This window comes from Condylura cristata, unplaced genomic scaffold (assembly GCF_000260355.1).
Source record: "Condylura cristata isolate star-nosed mole 26May11 unplaced genomic scaffold, ConCri1.0 scaffold00004, whole genome shotgun sequence".
In the NCBI taxonomy this organism is placed as follows: domain Eukaryota; kingdom Metazoa; phylum Chordata; class Mammalia; order Eulipotyphla; family Talpidae; genus Condylura; species Condylura cristata.
In genome coordinates, this window is record NW_004567105.1 from 68,530,745 (window position 1) to 68,540,770 (window position 10,026).

At 39.0% G+C, this 10,026-nt stretch overlaps 1 protein-coding gene across 3 annotated transcripts in view; it reads left to right on the forward strand.

Moving 5' to 3' along the window:
- Positions 1–1,882: 1,882 nt before the first annotated feature.
- The window catches only part of LRRFIP2 (leucine rich repeat (in FLII) interacting protein 2), a 91,328-nt gene continuing 83,184 nt past the window's right edge, over positions 1,883–10,026 (forward strand). For 2 of the 3 annotated variants that reach the window (XM_004676321.2, XM_004676322.2), the window contains exon 1: positions 1,889–2,147. The gene's annotated coding sequence lies outside the window, so the exon portion shown is untranslated. Of the gene's footprint in view, positions 2,148–10,026 lie in introns of all 3 variants that reach the window. The other variant, XM_004676320.2, reaches the window with a different exon arrangement.

The following is a 10,026-nucleotide window of genomic DNA, read 5'->3' on the forward strand; positions in this document are numbered from 1 at the left end:
AAAACAGAAAATTTCCAAATTTGTGGCATATCATGCTTTGTTAAAGTATATTTTCATAATAAGATTATAAAGGCAAAACATGGAAATCTATTCACATGGAAATCTGTTCACTCATATTTTCCTCTAAAATACCAAAGTACAACACAGTGAAGTAAAAGGGGATTTAGGATAAGAAAGACCTGAATTCAAATTCTGCTCTTTCAGCTTTAGTTTTGTTACAATGTTATAATCTCTTTGAATTTCACTGTCTGTACTACTATCATGGGTATAACAATCCCATTATAAGTTACCTATCTCAAGGTAGGTTCTAGTGGGGCAGTACATTTAAGTGCCTACCTAGTATGAGGCTGGCAGTGCTAACACTAGGTTCTCTGAGTCTAAGCTCCCTACCAGTTTTCCAGTGAGAAAATATTTCTTCTGTTAGTTTGGTGTAAGAAAAAACAAGAGGTTAGAGATTAAAGTAAAAAGAGCACGAGACCCCCATTCTAATATTATCCAAACAACTTTCCATCAATTAGGCAATTATATAAACTAATATTCAATACATGTTATTAGGTTTATTAGTATTGAGCAATATGCTATTTACTACCCAGATAGGTCCTATCTCTTGCAAGTCAGCTTTTTTTATTGTTTTTAATGGTTCAACAAAATGTCATTGACCCTTTTACTCACTGTAACACAGCATGGCCTTTGGGGCAGATTTAGTTACTCTTGATCTCAAGTAAAAAGCAAAGTTTTAATGTTTACTCATGGATCATGAAAAGAGAAATAGTGAAGTTTATTAAAAACTGAGCGTAGGATAATTCTCCCTGTGATGAAACATCTGTTGATGTCACACTGTCTAGAGATCAAAGTTCCTTAATTCATACCTTGAACCTTCCCTATCAGTGCCACAGTCCCAGCCCCCCAGCGAACTCTAAAGGGTTAGCAAGCCTTTTGAATTGCTGAGCAGCAGAAACAGCTCCTACGTAGACTGTAGAGATAGGTTCTTAACGTGGAATTTGTGGAATTATTGAGAGGGTTCTGGAACCTACCGTTCCTGTGTGTAAAGTTGTGTTTATGTTTTGTGCCAGTTTCTTAGGAAACTCATCAACTATCACTTCCTCTTGGAGGTCTTCCCCATCTCTACCATGCCAGAGAGGTCTCGCCCACATAAGCTCTCTCATCACTTTAGTGTATTTCCTGCAGAGTTTTACCACAACCTGTCATTAACGTGTCTGTCTGCTTAAATCCGTCTACCCCACTAGAAGGTAAGTTCCCCAACAGCAGAACCCTGCCCCTTCTCCAGAGCCTGGAACCTGGTGGGTTCAGACACACTACAGTAACGAAGGACTGGTCCGTATCTAATCAGATGTTTCACGGGGGCTCTACTCCAGCCAACCTCCCATTTTGTCCTTAGCATTCTTCTCGGGAAATCATTTTGAAATCTCTCGTTTTCACTTTGGAAATAAGGCTTTGTAGCATTTCAACCACACCCACTCACCCTCGCCACTCGTTTCCAGTGGTCGGTACTCCATTTCGGCCCACTAGTCCCTGCAGCTTACACCGGCTAAGGCAGCCCCGGGTCACATTCCCAGCGAGGTCCTGAGGTCGGAGGGGCCAGACCCGCCTCGCGGAGCCTGGCCTGGGGGCCCGGGGCTCCGCCCCACCCACGGTCGCGCCCCGCGGCCTGCTCCCCAGCACAGCCCCGGCAGCTCTCGGTGGCGGAAGGTGCTCCCGGGGGGCGAGCACTCCCCGCCCCACAGCCGGGGGCACCCGTTCCAGTCAGCACAAGAAGGGTCTCGCCGCGCGCATCGTTCCCGGGCCGGGGCGGCCACAACTGCTTCCGGGTGAGCGGGTCGCCGACCCGTGGCCCCGCCCCTCCGCCTTCTCCGCCTGCGGCTCGGGCTGCGGCTCCTCCCGGGGGCTGGTTCCCGCTGTCTCTGCCGCGGTGCGGAGGGGACACCGGCGTGACTGACGGACCGGCTGCCCGCGCCGGGAGCCGCCGCGTCCAGTCCGGTCCGCCTGGCCGGGCACCCGGGACCGAGTCCGTCCTCCGCGCCCCTCGCGCTGCGCCCCCGGCTCTCGCCCCTCGCTCTTCGCCCGGGGAAGAGGCGCTCTGGCCCTTCCCGGGCGGCGCCGCAGCCACAGCGCGCTCCCAGAAACAGGTAAGGGCCGCTCCTACGGCCGGCGGGTGGAGCGGGGAGCCCGTCCCCTCCCTGGTCTCTGCAGCCGGCTGCGCTCCGCGCTGCTGATGACCCTAAGTGGGGGGGCCGGGCTTCCCTGGGGTCGGCCTGGCCCCCAGCGGGCGCGAGGCACCGGGGTCGCCCCCTGCCTGCCTGCGGCGTTCTGGGACTTTGGGGCTGGGTTGCCGACGCGCACCCCCGGTTCGCGCGAGGATGTTGCTTCCATTGTAGGAGAAATTAAACTGGGCCGCTGTCCCTCTGCCTCGGGTGCTCCAAGCTCCTTCTCTCCTCCCCAGATGCAACTCTCCTCGGTTCTGTCCCCACAGGAGTTCCCCCGGGAATGGTGTCCGGAGGGTGGAGGACTTGGCATTTTGATGGCATTATTTTTTCTTCTTCCTTGACCCGAAGTGAAACTCGGGAATAACAGGCACTAGAAAGGAGTGTCAGGGTTAATGCTTGACTAATACGGGGTGTTATTCACACCCACATTGTTAAGTTATATAGCTCCATTCAGGCCTTTTCTCTTGCCCGTAGTTAGTTATCCAGCAGGAAGGAGTAGATCTAAGGAGACCCACTTGGTTTTCTTTCTTTCTTTTTTTAAACGGGGGAAGGAGTTCACGCATTTGCTCTACTTCTTCCACCGTGGGAGATAAAAACATCAGGCTGCTGAGACATGACTAGGAATATAGTGTGTCCTAAACTTTAACTGTAGCTTATTTTGGGTTTTTAATTTAGTGACTCAGCAACTCCGCTGTAAAGAAAGGAACTGTAGAGCAGGCTAATTTGCCTGCTATATGAAAGATAATAGAGTGGCATTCCTATTTTTTTCTTTTATGTTATCACAACTGGAAGAGAATGTGCAGCAGTGGAACCAGGGAGATGGAGAGCAGGGTATATATAGATGGATGAATTCTTAACCAGTGTTTAAAATAACACATTATGTTTTCAGAATAACAGTTCATTCTGGGGATGAATCTTTATGTAAAAGTGTAGTTGTTGGAGTTTTTAAGTATTGCAGTAAGAGTTATTTAGTTTGCAGAGACTTGAGGTTTGCTGTGGTTTAAAAGTGATGCAAAAATTAACCCTATTTAACCAACACCAAGCTGTGTTTAACATTTGTAGAGCCGTTGACCTAGTATTCATTACCAAAGAATAAGAATTTTGAAAAATGTGATTCATTTAGGAAGTTAGGTCATTCATTTCATGAATCATTGATATGGATCTTAAAAATTGGAATAGAAAAAAGTTAGAAATTTGTTGCTGCCTGTATAATTAGATGCCTTCACACATTTTATAAGAAGTGTTGTGTTATGTTTTGTCAGTTTGCTATTTGATATTTATTGCTGTGAAGTATGGTTAAGGAGTAAAAATTGAACAGTAGCAAAAAGTTCGGATTTAGAATATAGTTCTTAAGTGGATAATTGTGATCTTACCCATTTTTTGGTGGGGAGATAAATCAAGAATTTTGAAACAAAAAAAATAAATGTCAGTGAATAGAATAGCTGTCATGATTAAGATCTGACAGAGGTCACAGAAAAATCTGCAGTATTCAAAACCTTTTTTTTTTTTAATGAAAGCCCTCATCCATTTGGTGACTCTATCTTAAAAGTGTGGCATAAGATAACAATGTAGTATTATTAGTTAAGTTCTGTTATAGAGGAAAGTGTATATTGAATTTGTGATTAGTGGAGTGAATTCATATTAAACTAGAAATAACCATTGCTAAAATGTAATTTGATCATTTTGGCTTTTAAAATGTTACGCTAAATAACTTTGACTTGTAGCATTCTTGATATTCTTAGCTTTGTTTTTAGAATTAAGCTGATTTTACTTTGATTTTCATTTATAGAGACCTTTAGTTTGTTAACTATCTGTTATAAAGTAATGGTATGTTTATTCTGTTGGTCTTGCTTGCCAAGTTCCTTTAATTCTTTACTAAATTTTCGCATCTTATTTCCTTGGTCATCCATTTTTATACTCAGTGTTTCCTAAAGTTGATTTTGATTTTGTCCAGCTAATGGTGACTTAAGAGTTTCAGTTTTCAGTGAACAGGGATTCCCGTCTGGAAAATCCCTTGTCATATCACATAACAGACAATCTTGATGGGTAAGTATACAAGAGGCAAGGTCAGGATTTGAGCATCCCCATAATGGAAGAAAAAGCAACATGGACAGTTTATTTGGCAAAGTAGATTCTCTATTAACAAAAGCAAATCTTTACTAGAAATGAGAGGGAGTGTCTTGCCAAGCTGTCTCTCTGAATTGTTTAGCCTGCTTTGGGTGGGAAAAGAAAGCATTTATGATATATAGAGAAAATTAATTTTCCCTGCAGTGTGCTGGGAATATTGATGAGAGTCATTTATGAAGAGAAAAATTCTTTTTTCCTCACCATAAGAGCACTGTGTATTTGCACCTACAAATTAGAGGCCATTTCATAGCCTTTCCCTTTAGGTAGTTGCTTCCTCTTTGGAGAATGGAAGTTAGTTCTTTAACTGGGAAAACATAATATCTTTTCCAGTTTGCAAATAAGGAATAGACACTATATTCATCATTCAAAACTCAACTTAAAAACTTCAGTAGGATGGAAATTTTATCCCTGAGTAAAACAACTTTGCCTTAGTCTCTGATTTTCTCTCTTAGATAACAGATAAGATACCTTTAAAAATTTTATATATATTTTTATTATTGCACATTGCATTTTCACTTTTAAAACATTTTGGTCTACAGTAAATTAGGTGAGATTTAAAAAGAATCAATTGGCTAAAAACTGATATTATACTTTTCATTTGTTCTATTTTTAAATTTATTTGGGTCCAGGGACTTCTGTTTCTTGGAGAAACTCAAATTTGCTACATTTGTGTGCTTTTGTTTTGGTCTGATGGTAGGAAGAGTAGTTAAGGGTAGCAATGGTTAAGAAAAGGGAAGAGACATATATAGGAGAATGCTACTTCCTGGGTTGTAGATATTTGTGGAGTTTTTAAAAATTGATAATCTTTTAAAAGGCATGTTGTGTGGTGAAAAGAAATCTCCTTTTCATAATAAACTTCTGGCCAATTGATTCTTTCCCCCTTGTCTTCCTCTGTCCTCTAATCCAAGCACTACTATATTAATGGTTTCCTGTGTATTCCTCTCTAAAATTTTCTATTATGTGTTAATCACATGTGTTTAGAAGAGATGTGCCTTATACTTTCCCTTCTCTTTGATATACATATCTTGCTGATCTTTTTATATTAGCATGTTTGTTCATCTAGTTTTTTTTTTTTTTAACTGGATGTTCTTAAGAGGGTAGATAACTCATAATTTATTTTATCCCCCTCATTTAATTTACCTTTTACTGTTAACATTTAAGTTGTTTTTAGCTTTCTGCAAATGCTGATATAATGAACAACTCATAAATCTTTGCCTTAGTCCATTGTATATAGCCTCTGTTTTGCAGTGTGGATGTGAAATTGGGACATTTATTTCAATCTTTTTTTGAACTTTATAATAGAAGTTAACTTACTAAACTTGTGGAAGGTGAAAGGAAATTTTAATTACTTTGTAGTCCTTTTCTTCTCCATTATAAAAGTATTGCAGGTGTATTTTAGAAGGGAGTTTAAAACATTTTAGTGATACAGTTAATTTATTTGTGAAGGGTAAAAATATTGTAACTTAAAAACTGGTACTGTGTTAGACAAATTGCTTGATTTATATTTGGTAATAGTTAAATACTTTTTGTAGTAGGTTTTATGACCAGTATCAATTAAAAACATTGTATATAATTGCATATACAATGTTAAATACCTTGCCCTCTGATATCTGCTACTATATTATTAGTTACAAGGGAAATAAATAGTCCACCTTGTTTCTTCTTCCTTTGACTTCCGTGTCCTAGTCTACCTCATACTAAAATAAACCTCTATGGAGTTTGAGATCCAAAAATCCTATTACAAACCAGTGCTATGATGAGTTAATTTTCCATTGCAAAGATAGGTACAGATTTAGTCTTTATTCTTCAAAGTATTGTGAGCAGAATAAGAAGGGTCTAATTTTTTTCCCATTTTTAAAATTATTTTATTATAATAGTTTATTTTTACACCATTTTGTGCCTTTTTCCAATCTCAGTTGTAATCCCCATGGACTTCCTATCAGGAGTTCAGCCTCACCATAGTCCTGTGCACTTTCCTCCCCCCCCATTTTTGATCCCATCCCCCACTCCAACCCCATAAAATGTCTCTGGTATTTAGTTGTTCATTATTGTTATTTTCCCCCATCCCCATCTTCACTCACCCTCCCCCCCCCCCAGATCCTTTATGCTCCTGCTATGAGTGAAACCATCCAGTATTTTTCTTTTTCTTTCTGGCTTATTTCACTAAGCATGATCAGAGGGTCTAATTTTTTAATTTCAATACTATACTTGTGACCGGGAGGAGATTCAGGAATCTTTGCCCTTTTAAAGTGAGAGACTAGAGCAAAAAAAGTACTGAGGGGCTAAGGTATGATGATGACGTTGGAACTTTTGAGTAGCAGTTCCCCTGGCTGATGGCCAGGGTCTATTTTGAGACCTTGTCAAAGTTTGCCTGACAGAACCTACCACATAATTGTAATCTGTCCTGGCCCTGCTGCAAGTCAGGAAGGCCTGTGGTCTAGGGAAAGTGGCAGCTATGGAAGAAGGAGCTTGTGAAGGACATTTGCCTTTGGAAGATTAAGGCTAAGTTTTGGGATGAAAGTCTGCTTTCGTTTACATATCCGAGGACCCAGTTTTTAGTCTTCCTTTTTGAAATAAAGAGTATGATTAAGGGAAACTGATAAAGTATTTAAAAAAATTGTATGAGGAGGAGCACAGGATTATACTACTGTTGATGCTCTGTTCTGGTTCTGAGTGTTTGCCAAGGACCAGTCAATTATTTTATAACAATTATTTTATAGCACTGTGAGTTCATACCCCTAAGTGGAATAAAAAGCCACAGTTGGAATGATGGACTGTTTTATGTCATTATTTTGAGCTCTTAAAGATAAATTAGCTTCTTCCCAAGTTGTCATTCTCCTCTTGCCAGAGAGCTGTACAGTATCACGTACAGTAGCATGAAGCTATCTCTTCAAACTTTTGGTATTACCAGATGCTATCTCCCTGAACCATAATGTGCTTTCTCATGACTACGTTGGTGATTTCTCTGCTTGGTGAATGAAGTGCTTGAGTTTAAAGTTCTTAGCTCAGCTCTCTTAGACTAAAAAGCTGTTAAAGAGCTTAAATGCTCCACCCTTTCGATCAAGGTTCAGCTGCATCAAGGTTTAACTGCAACTTTGTTTTATCAGCCAGGTTGTTTGAACAATTCAGTGGACTGTCTTTAATTTACAGATGCAAAACCTGCAGGTGATTTTCTTTCTTTTGCTTGAGATTATGTCGGGACTCTAGGATATTTAGTTTTCCTTGCCCGCAGAAACTTGGATTACTAGCATTTGACAAACATCATAAAAAATGATGATGTGGCCCTCCCTGGTGGTGCAGCAGGTTAAAGCGCTGCACTAAGAAGCTAAAGCCACTTCCGCATGAGTTCGATTCCCGCCAGCCCCGGGGGTGACCACATGGCATGGCAGACCACTCCTGACCCGCCCGCTGCTCCCCTCAGCAGTGTACTTCGTCCATCTGCCTGTTCTGCTCCCTGCTCTGTCTCTGGTGAAGCCTCTCGCCACCCCTGAGCCTCTGGCCTGTACCCCAGTTCTATATGCACAAATAAATAAATCTTTAAAAAGTAATAAAAATAAATTTAAAAAAATTAAAAAAAAATGATGTATGATATATTTAGTATTCAGTGTGAGGAAAAAACTAAATGGGAATGTTTTTCTTCCTTCTCTACTCCTATTATCCAGCCTGTTCTAGTCATGGGTAGCTTAACAAGGGTATCAGAGAAATGAATTGTTAATCACTTTTCTCATTGTTGGAACATCATATAGTGTACTTCCACAAGCCTACATGGTATAGCCTACTACACGCATAGGCTGTATTTAGGGACCACTGATCCCTCATGACCAAAAAGTCTTTATGCAGAAATGACTTAACTGCAATCCCTTCCTTGTTTTAGCTTTCCTCCCTCTTAGCAGCTTACCACCCAAATTAAGTTAGAGCAGAGCACAATGGAGAATGGGTTGGGGAAAGCCCTGGGGTGCAAGCTATAAACAAAGTGCTTCATTTTTCTAGAAGTGAAATATTAAAACCTTTCTTAAAGAATCATAATTCATCTCCCTCAATTGTTGTTGCTCTGAACCCTATATATATTAGTTTTCCTTCAGTAGGACTAGAAAAATGTAACTAATTTTTGCTCTCACATATCTTTATTGCTTTAGGAACCTGTCTTAAGTTACTTATTCTGATTATTTTGTGATCCCCCACCTTGCTAAGCTAGGTGCTTGGGAAATTAACATTTTAACAGCTTGGTTCAATTGGTTTCTTTCCTTTTTTTCCTGTTTTCTAAGTTAAAGTACATTGAAGAAGGTTAGGATGTTAAAATATATTATTCTGTTAAATGGTTTAACTAATTTATAACAACAGATAATAAGCATACAAGTTCTTGCTATTTAAAAAAAAAAGTATTCTAGTTAAGTGACCTATCAATTGTAAGATTAAAGATAGAACAAAAGTTCAGTGTGTGATTAGATATTTTTTCTCCTGCCATGAATATCACTGCCTAAGTGAATATTCAAGGAAATGAGGTCAGTGCCCTCTTATTTTACCAAACTCACCCTTTACTAGCCATCTAGAATATTTTTATTGTAGTAAAAATATACATGACATAAATATACCATTTTAGTGTACAACTAAGTTACCAGCTCAGTAATGTACCTTTTAAATATCTGTTTTAAATTAAAACAATTTTTAAAAATTGAGGTATAAATTGACATGTATGTTTCAGTTGTGCAATGTGATGATTTGATATTTGTGTATATTGTGAAATGATCACCATAATAAATCTAGTTAACATTTCCGACCATTCGTCATTACAAAAATTATTTTCATGTAGGGAGAGTTTTTCAGATCAACTTTCTAATATTCAAAATGGTGTTGTTAACGATTGTCACCATGCTGTAAATCACATCCCTGTGACTTATTTTATAACTGGGAGTTTTATACCTCTTGATCCATTTCACCAATTTTACTTCTCTTCCTCATCATTCCCTCTAGTAATCACCATTCTGTTCTCAGTATCTGTGAGTACAGTTTTTGTTTTTGAGATTTTGTTAAAGATTCTACTTATAAGTGAAACCATATAATGTTTGTCTTTCTCTGTTTGACTTATTTCCATGTATTGTTTTTATAAATGGCAAGGCTTCATTCTTTTTTTCTTTTACCTTTATTCTTTTTCATCTTCCCCAGAAGCATGTGTGCTAGCTTTGATATTGTTGTTGAAAATCATTTGTCCATATATGCTAGGGTTTGTTTCTGGTGACTGTTAATTCTGTTCTTTATGTCTGTTTTTATGCTAAAAAAACAGACATAAAGACATACTTTTTGATTATAATAGCTTTTTAGATGAGTTTGATGTAGATTAGTATAATAAATTGTTTTTCAAAGTTTTTGTAATTTGGAATCCTTTGATATACTATATGAATTTTAATTTTATGGTGGATTTTCCTAATTCTGCAAAAAAATCATTGAAATTTTGAGAGATTACATTGAACTGGTATATCTGGGGAAATGGTATTGCTATTTTAATAATGTGACGTCTTCCACCCCATGATTATGCAGTGATTTTTCCATTTATGTATATCTCTATGGCAACATTTTATAGTTTTCTGTGTGTAGGTCTCTTGCCTCCTTGGTTAAGTCTGTTTGGAATATTTTATTATTTTTGGTGCTAGTGGAATTGTCTTCTTAATTTTTTTTT